The sequence below is a fragment of the Mastigoproctus giganteus genome, chromosome 4 (genome assembly GCF_048544385.1).
Source record: "Mastigoproctus giganteus isolate SK-2022 chromosome 4, ASM4854438v1, whole genome shotgun sequence".
NCBI lineage: Eukaryota > Metazoa > Arthropoda > Arachnida > Uropygi > Thelyphonidae > Mastigoproctus > Mastigoproctus giganteus.
In genome coordinates, this window is record NC_143578.1 from 23556496 (window position 1) to 23576321 (window position 19826).

The following is a 19826-nucleotide window of genomic DNA, read 5'->3' on the forward strand; positions in this document are numbered from 1 at the left end:
TGCATATGGGTAGAAGTAACTTCAGAGGAACGTACCAACTGTGTGGTACTACACTCAGGGTTGTAAAAATGAAAAAGACCTGGGAGTAATTGTGCAGTCAGATATGAAGTTTTCTGAGCAATGCAGACAGGCTGCAAGAGCAGGTCATGGGGTTTTGTGAATGATATACAGGAATTTTGCTAGCAGGGAAAAGGAGGTGATTATCCATTTGTATATTTAAGGCAATGGTCAGGCCACACCTTGAGTACTGCATACGGGTCTGGAGGCTTCATTTTAGGAAGGATGTAGATTTGCTTGAGCGTGTACAGAGAAGGGTAACAAGATTGGTGAGTGGAATGAAGGGATCCTCTTACCAAGAGAGGCTTAAGTTCTGCAAATTGCAGCGGCTGGAGACTATTCACCTGCAAGGTGATCTGATTGAGGTGTATAAGGCTTTGAATGGGTTGAACACGCTGAATTCTGATGGGATTCTTCCACTTGTTCCGATTACGGACCTAAAGGGCCATAAATTCAAATTGAGGAGACAGTTGTAGAATAGATGTGCGGAAATTTGCCTTTAGCCAGCGGGTGGTTAATTGCTGGAACAAACTTCCATCTGTCATTGTAGAAGTTGATTGCTTAAATAAATTCAAGGTGGAACTCGACAAACTTTTAGAGGGAATGGTTGTGTGAATTTTTTTTTTTTTTTTTTTTTTTTGGTTGATGCTACATAAGCTTGCTTTCTTGCATCTTATGTCTCTATTACTATTACTATTATTATCCGTGAGGCTGTGCAGCACAAATTTTACACAGACCTTCATTTTCCCTAAATCTTCGTCATGAAGATTTAGGGAAGTCTCCTTATTCATCATTCTTAGGATCAAATGACGATTTCTTTCCTCAGTATCCCGAACTTTTGCAGCTCTCCGTATTTTGTGAGGTTTATGGACGCCCACTTCTTGGGTCATTGCGAACATCTTCATGTTCGTCTTTGAACCGTTTATGCCATTTAAGAACACTGGTGCGTCTTAACGTTTCATCACCACAAACAGTTTTTAACATTTAATGCGTTTCTGTTGGAGATTTTGCTAGTTTAAATCAAAATCGGATACTCGTTCGTTGCCCCATTGCATGACGCTGCTAATGAAACTGGTTGTTACTTGCAACATGTCAGCTAATCTCTAGTTAATCTTTCTACCACCATCTGTTGGAGGAAGTTTGAACTACAATATACCAATGCTTTATTTTCAAACTCATTGAAAATGATCGCAACAGCACCCAGTCTGGGACTTTAATGTCAGCAAGAAACTTGATCTTAAAAACTGAATTATTTTAATTTTAATGGCAAGAAGCAGTTACAGTAAATATTTTAAACAATATGGAATATCTTAATTTCCGCATTAGTTATGAAAATAAACTGATTTGATTGATAATCGTATTTTATATTTTATATTATAAATTATAACCCCAGGGGCTCACATCTGGTGAGTATGGGTTTGGCACACCCAGGGTCCTGAGCTGGATATCATCATTCTCTTTTTTGGTAATTCTTTTCTACATTTCTCTCTCAGGGTAACTCGGGAATTTTTTTTTGGCTGGTGCAGCATAAGCCTCAGGCTTCCTTGCGCCATATCGCTAATAATAATAAAATAGCTAATGTTTTTCGGCCTTTTATGATGACGTCACATCTGGGATGATTTCTGTCAAAGATGGTTTGAAAGCGAATTTCCATGCAAATTATACTTGTACACAGGTGCATATTCGGGGGGAGGGAGCCATATGCCCCTTAACCATGACTATAAGTGTTCCTAGGTCTATTTAAAAAAAAAACACTCAAAAACCTGGTCGTGATGCACCCCTTACAATGATATCTGGATACGATAATGCATGTACAGACTAATTTTAATATCATTAACATTATTATCATTATCATTATTAGCCATATGGTGCAAGGAAGCCTGAGGCTTTTGCTGCGCTAGGCAAAAAAAAAAAAAAAAAAATTCTCAGTTATCCACAGAGAGAGAGAGAGAAAAGGAAATCACCAAGAAAGAGGAGAATTATTATTATTAATAGCCATATGGAGCAAGGAAGCCTGAGGTTTATGCTGCACCAGGAAAAAAAAGAAAATTCCCAAGTTGCCCTAAGAGAGAGAGAGAGAGAGTCAAAAGTAGAAGGGAATCACCAAGAAAGAGAAGAATGAAGATATCCAGCTCAGGACCCTGGGTGTGCCAAGCCCATACTCATGCAAATCATATTCTTGATAGCTGCAATGGATTTAAATGTGTTAAGGGCTTTAGCCTCAAACTGCGAGAAATTCAGACAACGTACATGGTATCCGCTGAGAATAAGTAACAACAGTTTTCTCCTTTGGTGAAGCGTTACTTATTAGAAGTAGTACAATATCATGACAACTCGTTGTGAAGGTATTCACAGTATGAGATATAACTTAAACGATGCCGCCTTTGCATATTTGTGCTAATTCAGAGTTTAGCTACGTACTAATATGATGCGTTTGCACTAACTTGTACGCTGCAATGAATTTAAAAAAAAAAAAAAAGGAAACTATTTCAGTGCTTAAAGAAACCAGACCCATGAACAACGTAAGAATTTATCCTGAACTTGAAATTCACAGCTAATAAGTACTGTGATTGCCTCTTGTTTGTGCAGTGTTTAGGTAGTTAGGCATGTGCAACAGGTGCAGCCGCACTGAATCATGCCTTCGGGAGGCCACAAATAATCCGTCCAATATCTGCAGAAGCGTGTCTTCATGGACGGAAAAGGGCTGATTTGCAGTTGTGCAGGCTAAAAACTGTGCGGGTGAAAAGTGTCGCCCGGTTCACCCCTGGCGAAACATTTCACGTGAGACACAATTTTATTTTTCGACGATCTATAGAACAGCAAATGAGTGATGAAATCATCATCATCATCGGCCATTTTCAATCCACTGCAGGATGAAGGCCTCTCCAGCAACTTTCCAGTTCCTTCTGTTTTGAGCACTGGCCACCCATTTACTACCCACAAACTCATGAATTTCATCTATACATCTCCGCCTTTGGCTTCCAGGTTTTCTTCTAGCTCCTCTTGGGTACCATTCTGTTATTTTCTTAGTCCATCTGTCATCATGTCTTCGAGCTATGTGTCCTGCCCAGGACCTTTTAGTTATTTAGTTTTTATAAGAATGTCCTTTACTTGAGTTTGCTGCCTAATCCATGTGTTTCTCTTCTTATCTAACGGTCTGATTCCCAATATAATTCGTTCCATTCTTCCCTGGGTAGTTCTCAGCTTCTCTTCCATTCTTTTGGTGAGTGCCCAAGTTTCGCTTCCATAAGTCATGGTGGGGAGTATACATTGGTTCATTATTTTACGTTTCAGACAAACTGCGATATTGCTCTTCAGTATGTTGCTATATTTCCTGAATGCTATCCATCCAAAATTTATTCTTCTCTTGACTTCCAGCCATTTATCATTATTACAGCTAATAACTTGTCCCAGATAAGTATATGACTCCACCTTTTCAATTACTGCTCCTTCAATCATTATTTCCCTTTCCGTGGCATACTTGTTCATCATTACTTTTGTTTTAGCCATATTCAACTTTAGTCCAAAATCCTTACTAACTGTGCATAACTGATTAAGATTTTCGTCTAATTCTTTGGGATCGTGGCTTATGACCAATTGTCATCTGCAAATCGTAAATGGTTTAGGTACTCTCCGTTCACATTGACTCCTTTCTGCGACCAGTCTAATCTTCTGAAAGCTTCCTCAAGGGCAGCAGTAAACAGCTTCGGAGATATTGTGTCGAACTCCTTTCTCGATTTTAAATTTCCTACTGTCTTTGTCTAGTCTAATAAAGGAGGTAGCATTCTTCAAAGTGATGAAATAGACTTCGACAATGTCATCGACGATTTTACTAACAGAAAAGCAAGAAAAATAACATTTTAAAATGTTAGAATTAAAGTTTTACTTCAAAAATAAACGTAGTGTTTTAATTTATTTCTCTATATGTTGTTTTGACGTTTTGTAGTATTTTTGGTGTGTATTGAGAGGGGCGGCAAACTCAGGGATTGCCCCGGGCGTCAAAAGCTCTAGCTACAGTGCAGGGGAGGGCTGAAAGGGATAAAGCCCGCCCCAAAAGCGTTTTATTTTATTTTATATAATCGCTTTTGATTATAGGGTTTTAGGCACTTTATCGACAAAGGCCATATTGTCTGTAAAGTGTGTGTTGTTCTTCGATATTCTGTTTGTTGTATGAAAAATACGAGTCCGGGAGAAAAATCGTGCTACCCTCGCCAGAGACCAACTAACTCAGCTACATTGTCAAAAAGGCATATAAAAATTCATCACGTCATCGATGAGACTCAAACGCAGATCTTTTCCACCTGGTATGGGTAGGACTGCAATTTTGCCAACTATGCTGCCCACAAGGGCTATAGAATCACCCTTTCATTTCCTCTTTTCTTAGAAGAAATAACAAGTTACCATCAACTCAGCCATAGGTATAGGTATGTTGAGCATCAGATGGCTCCCGGGATTTCTCCCATCCCCGCATATGTTCCATGTATTGAGTGACAGTACCCTGTCTATGCCAGAGGTTTCAAAGTTATGTATGGCTCATGTGATATGTAGTTTGTTGTGCCCATTGTTCATCTGGCCTGTTGGCTGCAGAGCCCCTAGTGGGACCCGGCGTTTCCATACCCAGCGACTGGGATGCTGGCCAGGTGTACCAAGAGACTAATTATACTCTGGAAGGTCCTGCCACTTACTTTTCTGGGATTTTGGTGGCTAGGACCTAAAATAAAGGTTGGAACGATTGCTGTTGATTTCGGTAAAACTGCATTTAGAAAGTGCTGTGTGCGGTTTTACACTGAAAGAACTATTTCTACAGAGCCCAAAAGGTCAGGCAAAATTTGATGTGATTTAAATTTGGACATGTGGGACAGTCGCTATATAAGAGAAAGTGTTGGGAGGGGAGGGTGAAGACTGGGGGGGATAAATAGGAAGAACAGGGGTCGAATAGGAAGGTGATCCCCCATTTTCAGTGGGGCATGCCTATGCCCCACCAGAGTGAAAATATGGGGAGGCAAGGAGGGGAGAAGAGAGAGAGAGAGAGAGAGAGAAAAAAACACTCTTCCTCCCCTCTCCCCAGGAAATAGGAAAAAACAGATCTGCACAACGGAGTGCGGTTTTGGGTCGCCAATAGGCCATATCACCTAAGGGAGGGGAGGAGACGGGAACCGTCCACTCCCCCTTCCAGGGGTTGGGGATTTAAAGAATCCAGGTTAGGGTACCAGTTTAGATCGCCAAATGGCAGAAGGTCAGATTTGGGATGTGGTTCTTTCTAACACCCTGACTGGGGGACTAGAAGATCATTCCATTAGTTGGTATTTGTTATACTTCAGTTGTATTTCCAGTTCTTCCATTTGGTAGTTTTGGTTTTGGTAGGGAATCTTGCTACTTGGCGCATTGTGGGTAATCAGTTCTGGTCCATCAGACATGAGGCTGATGTGGGACTTATCCATCATCAGTGTCGTGTCGCCATAGGCATCCTCCTCTTTGTTCATTGCCTTTTCTATTTAATAGTGTCAAGTTTAGGTGTCATTTCTGGGTGTTCAGTTAATAAGGATTTGTTGATAGGGGCACCATTCTCTTACTTAGGTTCCCTGCTGCTCTTTTCTTGCTCATTTGGTGCGGGTCTATGGTCTACTTTGTTAATCTTCTGCGTTGTTGTGCAGCGTAATCAATGTCCTCCTCCTTGCAAAAAGATCCTGCGCAAACTTACTGAACTCTTTGTATTCTTCTTCCGTGTCCAGTTAAAGGTGTTCCCGACTCAGCATAGTGCGAACAACCTTACAAACTTTGAGTGATGCTATGAACGATCCATTTCCACACGGTGTATGAGGACAGTGACCACGTGCTACCGCGAGGGCCGAATGGTGTTATCATTTTAAGGCACAAGTGAATTTTAACTTATATCTATTTTATATGTAAAAACAGGGTAATTTTACACCAGCTTCCAGGAACTGGTGCATTAAGCCAACCATGAACTCGGTGGCTTCCATCCTAATTCACAGGGGCAGATGTAGCTTGTGTGTGTATTTTTTTTTAAACTGAAAAGCATTTTGCTGAGATTCATTCCTAATGTTTGCTTTGACGTCTATTAGGAGTCAGTATAAGTAGATTGACCTGCCAGCTCCATGGACTGCATGGCAGTAATTCGCTTAACGCTGATGGGAAATACAGATATGCCTGATAGCGATACCAGGTGATGGAACGTGGCAAGAGAGGCCCTGCAAAGAATCATCCGGTTAGAGAACAGGTTTATATTGCCGTAGCACACAAAGGCTCTCAGTGAGAATTGGGACACATGTCAGCACTAATACAGTGCACACAACACTGCATACCTATGGTCGTTCAGTCATCCACAAGCCATTAATCATCACAACTAATGCCAGATGTCGTTTAGCTTGGTGTAAGGTATGCTGTTCTTGGATCATAAACCAGGGAAAGCTAGGTTTTGATTGACAAGTCATGGGATTAGCATTAGCATTAGTAGAGGCATTTGATGCAAGAAAGCAAGCTTATGCAGCATCAGCCAAAAAAAAAAAAAAAAAAACACTTCCACTTCACTCCTCTGTTCATTCGAAATACCTGTCCAGCTGAGCCTTAAACTTATTTAGGCTATCAACTTCCACGACAAGGGATGGAAGTCTGTTCCACCAACCAACCACCCGCTGGCTAAAGGCAAATTTCCACACGTCTATCCTACATCTGTCTTTCCTCAATTTGAATTTATGCCCTCTCAGGTGATTATTCTGAGCGAGAGGAAGAATCCCATCAGCATTGAGCATGCTCAAACCAATCAAGGCTTTATACACCTCTATCAGATCACCTCGCTGGTGCCTAGTCTCCAGACACTGTAATTTGCAAAACTTAAGCCTTTCTTCTTAAGAGCACCCCTTTGTTCCATTCACTAATCTTGTTGCCCTTCTCTGTACTCGTTCCAGCAGCTCTACATCCTTCTTGAAATGAGGCCTCCAGACCTGTATACAGTACTCTAGGTGTGGCCTGACCATTGCCTTATACAAGGGAATAATCACCTCCTTATCCCTGCTAGAAAAATTCCTATATATCATTGACAATACACCATGAGCTACTCTTGCAGCCCGTCTGCACTGCTCAGAGAACTTCATATCTGCCTGCACAACCACCCCCAGGTCCCTTTCATTCTCTACCACTGTCAGTGTAGTACCACAGAGTTGATACGTTGCTCTGGGGTTGCTGTTTCCCATGTGTAGTACTTTACATTTGTCAATGTTAAACTTCATTTGCCACCTCTCAGCCCATCTGCTCAACCTTTCCAGATCCTGTTGCAGCAGCATAGTGTCAGTAGTGTCCTTGACAACCCTGCCTACCTTTGTATCGTCTGCAATCTTCGACATTAAGCTTGATATACCATCATCAATATCATTTATAAATACAGAAAACAATAATGGACCCAACACTGAGCCCTGAGGGACTCCACTAATAACACTAGTCCACGACGAGCAGTGTCCATTGATTACCACTCTCTGTCTTCTTCCCCTCAGCCACCCCTTTATCCACAGCAACAACTTGCCTCCAATGTCACACTGCTCCAATTTGTGCAGCAGTCTTCCATTTTCAACAGTATCAAAAGTCTTTCTAAGATCCAAGTATATAATATCAAAGTTATTCCCTGCATTCAGTTCCTTTGTGACTGCATCATAGTATCCAATCAAATTGGTCATGCAAGATTTCCCCTTAACAAAACCATGCTTTGTCCGAGCTATAACTGAAGTCCTGTCTAAATGATCCTGCAGTGCTTCTTTAACTAGTGCCTCCATTAATTTTCCTGGAACAGAAGTTAAACTCACAGGTCTATAATTACTTGTGTCAGCCTTTGATCCTCCTTTGTGAATTGGGGTCACATTTGCACATCTCCAGTCTGTGGTCAAGTCTGACAGTTGTGCCTGAGTGTGGTGGATATCCAGAGAAATGACAATGAAATTTGTCAGGGTTAGCAGTCTGGGGCTTTCTCATGGTTTGACCTGTAACAATTGGTTGTTTTGGATTAAACTATGATTGCTGAGGTCTATCTAGACATCCTGGACAATAATGAGTTACCTTGTGGCAGCATGTAGGGGAAAGGCCTATACCTGTATCAACAGGACAATGCTACATGTCATGCTGTTGGCATTGTGACAGACTAGTTTCAGGATGTGAGCATCAAAAAAGTTGGATTGGCCAGCCCAGAGATTTTACCTCAATCTTTTAGAGAACCCATGTTATGAATTGGATTGATGGATATGTGAAGAGAGACTGCCAAAAAACAGAGCTGAACTGGCTGTCTCTTTGAAGGCAAAATAGTGGAAACTATCAGAGGACATTTACAAAAAACTGGTGGAGTATGGGGCGGAGAATAGAGGCTGTCATAAAGTCTAAAGGTTTCAACACACATTAGCATTAGCATTAGTAGAGGCATTTGATGCAAGAAAGCAAGCTTATGCAGCATCAGCCAAAAAAAAAACCACTTCCACTTCACCCCTCTGTTTGTTCGAAATACCTGTCCAGCTGGGCCTTAAATTTATTTATGCCATCAACTTCCATGACAAGGGATGGAAGTCTGTTCCACCAACCAACCACCTGCTGGCTAAAGGCAAATTTCTGCACGTCTATCCTACGTCTGTCTTTCTTCAATTTGAATTTATGCCCTCTCAGGTGATTATTCTGAGCAAGAGGAAGAACCCCACTAGGATTGAGCATGCTCAAACCATTCAAGGCTTTATACACCTCTATCAGATCACTTTGCTGGTGCCTAGTCTCCAGACACTGTAATTTGCAAAACTTAAGCCTTTCTTCGTAAGAGCACCCCTTTGTTCCATTCACTAATCTTGTTGCCCTTCTCTGTACTCGTTCCAGCAGCTCTACATCCTTCTTGAAATGAGGCCTCCAGACCTGTATACAGTACTCTAGGTGTGGCCTACCCATTGCCTTATACAAGGGAGTAATCACCTCCTTATCCCTGCTAGAAAAATTCCTATATATCATTGACAATACACCATGAGCTACTCTTGCAGCCCGTCTGCACTGCTCAGAGAACTTCATATCTGCCTGCACAACCACCCCCAGTTCCCTTTCATTCTCTACCACTGTCAGTGTAGTACCACAGAGTTGAAACGTTGCTCTGGGGTTATTGTTTCCCATATGTAGTACTTTACATTTGTCAATGTTAAACTTCATTTGCCACCTCTCAGCCCATCTGCTCAACCTTTCCAGATCCTGTTGCAGCAGTATAGTGTCAGTAGTGTCCTTGACAACCCTGCCAACCTTCGTATCTTTTGTAAACCTGGACATTAATCTTGATATACCATCATCAATATCATTTGAGATCGATGGGTCAACTGTTGATGACCCTGCTCGGGTAGCTAACAAACTAAATGAATATTTTGCATCGACATTCACACATGAGGAGTTATTCAGTGAGGGGAATGCCAGAGGTGTATTCAACTCTAGCAGTAAGCTAGAGAATCTTGTAATAACTGAGAGCAAAGTGGAGGAGAAATTGTTGAAGATAAACACAAGAAAGGCACCTGGGGTGGATGGGATCTATCCAGTTATATTAAAGGAGGCAGCAAAGGAGGTAAGCAAACCCTTAGCCATAATTATGAGAGCTTCCTTGGACTCAGGGGAGGTACCCATTGACTGGAGATGTGCAAATGTGACCCCAATTCACAAAGGGGGATCAAAGGCTGACACAAGTAATTATAGACCTGTGAGTTTAACTTCTGTTCCCGGAAAATTAATGGAGGCACTGGTGAAAGAAGCACTGCAGGATCATCTAGACAAGACTTCAGTTATAGCTAGGACACAGCATGGTTTTGTTAAGGGGAAGTCTTGCCTGACCAATTTGATTGGATACTATGATGCAGTCACAAAAGAACTGGATGCAGGGAATAACTTTGATATTATATACTTGGATCTTAGAAAGGCTTTTGATACTGTTGCACATGGAAGACTGCTGCACAAATTGGAGCAGTGTGGCATTGGAGGCAAGTTGCTGCTATGGATAAAGGGGTGGTTGAGGGGGAGAAGACAGAGAGTGGTAATCAATGGACACTGCTCATCGTGGACTAATGTTATTAGTGGAGTCCCTCAGGGTTCAGTATTGGGGCCTTTATTGTTTTCTGTATTTATAAATGATATTGATGATGGTATATCAGGCTTAATGTCCAAGTTTGCAGACGATACGAAGGTTGGTAGGGTTGTCAAGGACACTACTGACACTATGCTGCTGCAACAGGATTTGGAAAGGTTGAGCAGATGGGCTTCGAGGTGGCAAATGAAGTTTAACATTGACAAATGTAAAGTACTGCATATGGGAAACAGCAACCCCAGAGCAACGTATCAACTCTGTGGTACTACACTGACAGTGGTAGAGAATGAAAGGGACCTGGGGGTGGTGGTGCAGGCAGATATGAAGTTCTCTGAGCAGTGCAGACGAGCTGCAAGAGTAGCTCATGGTGTATTGTCAATGATATATAGGAATTTTTCTAGCAGGGATAAGGAGGTGATTATTCCCTTGTATAAGGCAATGGTCAGGCCACACCTAGAGTACTGTATACAGGCCTGGAGGCCTCATTTCAGGAAGGATGTAGAGCTGCTGGAACGAGTACAGAGAAGGGCAACTAGATTGGTGAATGGGACAAAGGGGTTCTCTTACGAAGAAAGGCTTAAGTTTTGCAAATTACAGTGTCTGGAAACTAGGCACCAGCGGGGTGATCTGATAGAGGTGTACAAAGCCTTGAATGGTTTGAGCATGCTCAATGCTGATGGGATTCTTCCTCTAGCTCAGAAAAATCACCTGAGAGGGCATAAATTCAAATTGAGGAAAGACAGATGTAGGATAGATGTGCGGAAATTTGCCTTTAGCCAGCGGGTGGTTGGTGGGTGGAACAGACTTCCATCCCTTGTCGTGGAAGTTGATAGCCTAAATAAGTTTAAGGCTCAGCTGGACAGGTATTTCGAACGAACAGAGGGGTGAAGTGGAAGTGGTTATTTTTATTTATTTATGTTACTTTTTTTTTTTTTTGGCTGATGCTGCATAAGCTTGCTTTCTTGCATCAAATGCCTCTACTAATGCTAATGCTAATTTATAAATACAGAAAACAATAATGGACCCAACACTGAACCCCGAGGGACTCCATTGATAACATTAGTCCTCGATGAGCAGTGTCCATTGATTACCACTGTTTGTCTTCTCCCCCTCAACCACCCCTTTATCCATAGTAGCAATTTGCCTCCAAATGCCACACTGCTCTAATTTGTTCAGCAGTCTTCCATGTGCAACAGTATCAAAAGCCTTTCTAAGATCCAAGTATATAATATCAAAGTTATTCCCTGCATCCAGTTCTTTTGTGACTGCATCATAGTATCCAATCAAATTGGACAGGCAAGACTTCCCCTTAACAAAACCATGCTGTGTCAGAGCTATAACTGAAGTCTTGTCTAGAGTTAATAGTTTTCCTGCAAATAAAGGTTATTATTTACACTTGTTAATACTTTGTTATTAACAACTGTAAATAATGTAATAAGTTGTTAATAAGGTTATTATTAATAATTGATCAGGAAGTCCTACAACTGGTGAACCCAGGAATAGATAATGTCCACAATGACTGGCACAAGAAGCTCACTTGCACATACAAGCACATAGCAGAACAGTTTATTTCAATGATAAGGCACCCAAAGAAAATTTAAGAGTTTCTTACTCAAGGAATCACACATATGAAGGCTAAAGACCAAGATACAAGAAATCTGGTGAAATACAGGACGGTCCTCATCTGTCTCCCAACAATGTATAAGATCCTGACCAACTGCATAACGAAGAAGATATCGGACCACGTGGAGATCAAATTATTAACTGTTTATTAGGGTCACCTGAAAAGTTACTTCATCTACTCATGTGTATTGTGTCAGTAAATTGCATGTGTTTTCTGGTCAATTTGCCTGCTTTGCTGGATAGAAAACCCCAGTTTGCGGGTGAAAACACCTTACTATCTACACCTGAGCCATGGAGTGAAAAGAGCCATTAAAAGTTCCTTGCATCATTGACAGGATTCGAACATGGGCCTTTTCCACCCAGTGTGGGGAGGATGGTGACGATGCCACTGTGCTACTCACGCAGGGACCACTTGGAGGGCTAGAACATGGCCGAACAGCAGAAATGATGCGAGGAGCAATTAACCATTGATGCCACGGTTATAGAGCAAGCCTGCAAGAAGTGCCGCAACCTGTACACGGACTACATCGATTACTGCGAGGCCTCGACTCCATGCTGCATAGCTGGCGAATAGAGATGCTGAAGATCTACAAAATTAGTCGGACAGTGCAAACTTCCTAGAAGCAGCCAATGCAAAATGGAATACCATGATCAAGATTGAAAACATCGCAACCAGACTGATACCCATCAGGAGCAGAATCTTTTAAGGGAGATGCCTTGAGCCCACTGTGGTTCTGTCTAGCCCTCAACCCACTGTCTGCCATGCTCAACAACAGCAAGTATGATATAACCTCAAAGAAGGAAGGAAAAACCTGTACATCCTCTTGCACCACATGTTCATGGATGACATCAAGCTCTATGCAGCCACCAAGAAGCAACTACTCCAGATCACGAATAATTGAGCAAAGATATCAGGATGGAATTAGGTCTAGACAAATGCAAGACCCACGGATTGCATCAGGGGAAATTAGTTGGCCGAAACTACCAGCAACAGACTGGTAAAGAGATCAAAGCCATGATGGGGGAGAGACCTACCAATACCTGGGATAATGCAGGCTCAGCAGTTAGAGCACAAGGAGATCAAGGCCTGCCTGACCGAAAAATACCACAGAGACTCAGACGCCTGCTCAAAGCAAAGCTGAATGGAGAGAACACAGTTAAAGACAAACACCTATGCAGTCCCAGTGCTAACATATTCATTCAGTATCATAGATTGGACTAAAACTATTACCTAATATTTCCTGGTAACACAGAGGGGTGGCATTCCTCCATGTGGTGTGGGCGCCTCAACTCCTTCTTACGTTGATTCACACCTGGGTGGTCACCCACAGTGTGCTTCTGCATGGGGGTTATACCCAGGATTACTAACAGTCCCACCATCGTGAAGGTGCAGGCTGAGGATTTGGCTGTTACAGGCTGTCTGGACTTCACCGAAATTGGGTCCACTTGACTTGAGTGTCACCCAAATATCAACAACAGTTTAACATTAACAAATGAAAGTACTGTATATGGGTAGAAGTAACCCCAGAGAAACCTACCAACAGTGTGTTACTGCAGTAGCGTAGCTACTCTTATTCGGGGCCCGGAGGCAAAGAACATGTTCGGGCCCCTACTTAATGAAAATTGCAAAAACAGGAGACAGCCAAAGACGCCGGGCCCCGATTTGCATTGCCTGCCTACATGGTAGCTACACAACTGACCTGGAGGTAATTGTGCAGTCAGATATGAAGTTCTCTGAGCAGTGGCAATGAACTGCCAGAGCAGGTCATCGAGTTTTGTCAATGATGTATAGGAATTTTGCTAGCAGAGACAAGGAGGTGATTATACCTTTGTAGAGCACAATGTCAGGCCACACCTTGAGTACTGCATACAGGTCTGGAGGCCTCATTTTAGGAAAGATGTAGAGTTGCTTGAGCAAGTACAAAGAAGGGCAACAATATTGGTGATTAGAACGAAGATGTCCTCTTACCAAGAAAGGCTTAAGTTCTGCAAATTGCAGTGTCTGCAGACTAGACACCCATGAAGTGATCTGATTGAGGTGTATAAGGCCTTGAATGGGTTGAGCAGGCCCAATTCTGATGGGATTCTTCCGCTTCTTCAGATTATGAACCTGAGTGGGCATAAATTCAAATTGAGGAAAGACAGTTGTAGAATAGATGTGTGGAAATTTGCCTTTAGCCAGTGGTAGTTCATTGCTGGAACAAACTTCCATCTGTCGTTGTGGAAGCTGATAACTTAAATAATTTCAAGGAGGAACTGGACAAACTTCTAGAAGGAATGGATGTGTGAAATGGTTCTTTTTTTTTTTCTTTTTTTTGGCTGATGCTACATAAGCTTGCTTTCTTGCCTCACATCCCTCTACTTCTACTACTACCACAACCAGGTGGAGAGAAACAGCTAATTTCTAAAACCCAGATCATAATGTTTGATTGGGCAGTGTATATAAGAGGTAGTGACTTGATAAGTGTGCAAGATTAGTTGTAGTCTCTGTAAAATTGGCACTGAGCCAGCTCTGCTTGCTTGTTTATTCAGTTATTACTATAAATAAATGCCTAAAAAATATTAGTTCATGGCTTGATTACATTTTGCTTGAGAACCCATTCAACCGAGTGTGTTTTCTTTTTTCAGATTATGAATAACTGTGAATATTGTCCATCCTAAGATACCTTCAGAATAAGAGTTTGTCACTGATAGAACTCCATGATAATATGGTGCAAAATTTGTGTAAATTTACTCTATCATATGCCAATGTGCAAAAATAGGCAGCAGAATTGAAATGGGGTTGGGAGGAAGAGCATTGAAGATGACCCTTGTGATGGAAAACCAACAATGTCAAATTGTTAAGAAAAGGCTCATAAAATATGCAATATGATGATTGCAGACTGGTGATTATCAATCCATGAAATAGTACAGCCTATGGGCATTTTGACAACAACATCCTGACAAAGGAATTAAGTTTATCAAAGGGTTTTTGGAACATTGGTCCCATGCTTTCTGGCACCCAATCAAAAATGTAGTCGGTGCAAAACTTCCTAAGAATTGTTAGCTCATTACAAAGGAGATCTAGAAAAAGTTTTGGCAAAATTTGAAATCATAGATCCACCACTATCAGCTCTGATTAACCTAAGTCAAAACGGCAATCCAAAGAATGGAAACACCTGAGTTCACCACCTCCAAAAAAGGCAAAAGCAGGAAAGGTGATAACAATAATCTTTTTGGATTCCAGTAGAATAATAATGGTGCCCTATGTTCCAGCAGGTCAAAGTGTAGTAAGGGTATGCTACGCTTACCTATTCCATCTAAATCGCAATGTTTTTTTTTGTTTTTTTTTTTTTATCGTATGATGTGAGCAATACATGAAGGAACCAGTTTTTTCCTGCTTCTTTCATGTATCGTGGCCGTGAGATCCAACCGAATAGTGCAGCACCATCGTGATATCCAAGCCCGAGGCGGGATTCGAACCCGTGACCTTTCGGTTGCCAGGCAGGCACTTTACCCACCCGGCTAGCTCTGTCGGCATCGCAATGCTATCAAATATAAAAGAAAAAGGAATTAACAAAAGGTGTCTTGTTTCAACAAGATAGTGGTCTCACACACATCAGCAATCACCAAAATGCAAAGGTGTGGGTATGAATTGCTGCCACACCTATCTCCAAATCTGTCCCTCTCAGACATCTTTTGCTTCCCAAACTTAAATGTTACTTGGCTGGAAAAAATTCAAAACTTCAGTTTACTGAAGCGAGTGGTTCATTCATCAATATGTGATGTCTACAAATTGTGTACAATATCTGGTCAGTGGTATGCTGGACCAAAAATTCAGAGTTTCCAGAAGTAAAAATGCAAGCTGCCTAGCCAGATACCAACTAACTTGGCCACAGTGTGAAAAAAGGACATAATATTGCTTCCATCATTGATGGGTTTCTAACTCAGACCCTTTCCACAGTGTGGGAGAACAGTGGTTATAATACTGTGCTACCTGCGAATACACCCTGAGTAGACAAACTACATGTCTGTGATAAAAAAAAAAAAAAAAAAAAAGCTTAGGTCAGGTGTGTGCACGTGCACACACGTGCATGTGTGTGTGTCTAAGAACCAAAGCTATTAAGATGGAGGCATCAGTGTCTGTGATTGGATATAGTCCTGGTCACTTTTTTTCACCGTTTAAAAAACAGTAAAAAAGTGACAGAGGAATACATCTAATTACTCAGTCACATTGTTAAGAAAAAATCCCATAATTCCATGCATCATTGACAGTATTCAAACTAGGTCTTTTCCACCCATTGCAAGTTGTTGTTGTTGTAGGGTTTTAGGTACATCAGCAACTTATATCATTTTCTACCATATGTATATATTTATATATATGGTCTGTAAACTGCATGCATTCTGTGATTGATTTGCCTGTTTGCTGGGGAAAAGAACCATACAATCCTCACCCAAAGCCAACTAACTCAGCTATGTTGTGAATAACACTCATAAAAATTCCACATGTCACTGACACAATTCAAGCATGAGCCTCCCCACCTGGTGTTGTGAGTAGAGTGCTTATATGTACTGAAAAAAGTTAGTTAATATGCATAGTGCATTACAATTCAAGCACATTTTTATTTTTTAAATTAATTGACTTTTTTCTTTTTCTGTGATTAATAGAAGTGAAAAGCAAATAACTAATTATATTGTTACCCATTAATTACCAATGATTAACATATAATATATACTAGTAATTGTTTTTAGTTCATTGCACATACCCCACCCCCAATGTAATATCCACTCCATGTTTTGTAATATTTTATAATAACAGCAAAAAGCAACACTTATTTCACACTATGTGATTTAATAAATTAAACAGTCATATACTGTCATTAATGCCTTTATAATGCACTTTACTTATTTCTTCCTGGATTTTAATAACAATTGAAAAACAACAAATATTTAATGTTTCTGCTATGATTAATATAAAAAAGTAAATAGTAACAATTTTTGATTTATGTATTTAGTAAACTAATAACAAATAGAAAACCAATGACTTTTATGAATGAACCAAGAAAATTTCATTTCTGCACATCGACTATATTTGTCCATTCGTTCCTCAAATCAGTGCATGGCAACCAACATGATATCCAAGTCAGAGGTGAAACTATAACTTCTGGGCCCCACTGCCATGTGATCTTTAACAACCATACAAAAACAAGCTGTTGGGCTCTTCTGATTCCGCAGAAGGCACTGTTGTGGACTTGGAGATATGGTAGTTTGCCACTGTATCCAGTGCTTCGGCTACAGTATATGGAGCACCTATGCAATATGTGTGAAAAAAAATAAAATTAAATTAATAATTTGCTGGATTTTTCTTGGTCTGATTTTAATAAAATTTCGGATAACTTAGCTCAACAAATCTTTCTGAAAGAGAAAAATATAAAATTTCACAAATATCCATCCACTGGGAGTGAGTAATATGCATTTGGACAGACATGCAGATAGACACAATAGGCATTTTATTCATATATGTTAATGAACCTAAAAAGTCCCATAAACATATCTCCTATTATCTTAATGGAAAGTATCGGAAATTCGGCCATAGGAATCAAATGTACTGTTTGGGTCACCTACTGTTCTCAAACAGACGACAAAGAAATGCTGTTAGTGGTATCTAATTTGCATGGTATGTAGGTTGTGCCTCACTCATAGTGACGTGTGTGTATCCATGTTGGTTGTGGACATAGGTGTGCTTGGGGGATGGGGAAAGTTGCTGAGGGAGATAAATTTCCTCAAATTTTTTTATACAATATTATATAATTGTACTGTCATGCTTGTAAACGTTACCATGTAGAAAGTGTCTTGCACTTTCTACCACAGAATTTCTGGGTGTGCCACTGGTTATGGTTATGATACCCATTTCTTGTAGAGCAGACCTCATCCGTCTATGGGATTAAGGAACATGATCTTGTGCATACTTCTAATAATTACATACAGTGGGTCCTTTGAGATGTAAAATCTGTAGGCAGCAATGCACAGACTGTTTGAATATGATAGGGATGCATTTCTTGTTCTCATAAAGGTCTCCACACTAATGGTTGCAATATTCTTGTGTATGCTTCCACTGGCTTTATATTCAGATCATGGTTAACAGTCCATTGCTTTTTTTGCCAATTCCAAGTCCATTTGTGTGCAAGCATCCACTCGATAGGACTGCAGTCAACCAATTTCACTTGATCACCAGCTGATTAAAAGAATTGTATATCAATCAGGTTGATGATGAGTTAGATATTTTTGTGCATAATGCCTTTGTCTGTACACCATTTCCCACACATTTGTAGAGGTGTGCAAAAATTGGCTTTCAGCCAAGAGTAATTGATTGCTAGAATAAAGTTCCATCTGGTGTTGTGGAAGTGGACAGTTTGAACAAATCATTAGAGGGGATGTATAGATGAGATTTTTTATTTATTTGTTTTAATTAATTTATTTATTTTGTTTCGAATTTTTTATTTTTATATTTTAATTTTTTCTTATTATATTTATTTTTTAATTTTTTTCATTTTGGCTGATGCTGTATAAGCTTGCTTCCTTGCATCATTTGCCACTGCTGACACTAAGGGAGGAAGGTAATGCTAACCTTCTGCAGTAGTAGCAGCACAAACCAGAAGGTAAATATGGAAACACTTTTGGGAGTACCTCATCTTTCAGTATACATTTCACTTAATAACTCTACATAAATAACACATATCCTAAGTGACTTTATGTATATTGAGAAAAGTAGATAGAGAAAGAGCCGTTGATTGAATTTGCTATAAGTATTTTACAGATGGGTCTGTTAAGCCCAGCATCACAATTGCTTAAGAGTAAAGTTACTTGGAAACCATTGTCTTTTTGCAAGGCAGAGCACCTTCCCAATAGCACTCACTAGTTTTATACATAGAAAAAGGTTTGCAAACCTGAATTTAATTTAAATATCAAATGGATATTTAAGGTTGGCAGGGTCGTTAAGGACACTACTGACGCTATGCTGCTGCAACAGGATCTGGAAAGGTTGAACAGATGGGCTGAGAGGTGGCAAATGAAGTTTAACATTGACAAATGTAAAGTACTACATATGGGAAACAGTAACCCCAGAGCAACGTATCAACTCTGCGGTACTACACTGACAGTGGTGGAGAATGAAAAGGACCTGGGGGTAATTGTGCAGGCAGATATGAAGTTCTCTGAGCAGTGCAGACGAGCTGCAAGAGTAGCTCATGGTGTCTTGTCAATGATATACAGGAATTTTTCTAGCAGGGATAAGGAGGTGATTATTCCCTTGTATAAGGCAATGGTTAGGCCACATCTTGAGTACTGTATACAGGTCTGGAGGCCTCATTTCAAGAAGGATGTAGAGCTGCTGGAACGGGTACAGAGAAGGGCAACAAGATTAGTGAATGGAACAAAGGGTTGCTCTTACGAAGAAAGGCTTAAGTTTTGCAAATTACAGAGTCTGGAGACTAGGCACCGGCGAGGTGATCTGATAGAGGTGTATAAGGCTTTGAATGGTTTGAGCATGCTCAATGCCAATGGGATTCTTCATCTTGCTCAAAATAATCACCTCAGAGGGCATAAATTCAAATTGAGGAAGGACGGATGTCGGATAGATGTGCGGAAATTTGCCTTTGGCCAGCGGGTGGTTGGTTGGTGGAACCGACTTCCATCATTTGTTGTTGAAGTTGATAGCCTAAACAAATTTAAAGCTCAACTGGACAGGTATTTCGAACGAACGGAGGGGTGAAATGGGAGTGGGTTTTTTTTTTTTTTTTTTTGGCTGATGCTGAATAAGCTTGCTTTCTTGCATCATATGCCTCTACTAATGCTAATGCTAATGCTAATGGATCCCTGGAACTTTTGTGAAATTCTTGTGTGAGATATATGGGTATCTGTAGATGATGAAGGTTTCTATCATTATCACTGTTGAAAATTATTTCTTGTACAAGACATCTTTCTCAGTTTAGACAAGGAAACAAAGAAACATGGTGAAGCTTGCTTAACAACACTCTCTTGATCAATGGTTTAGGGAAAGCTGTACCTGCTTTTG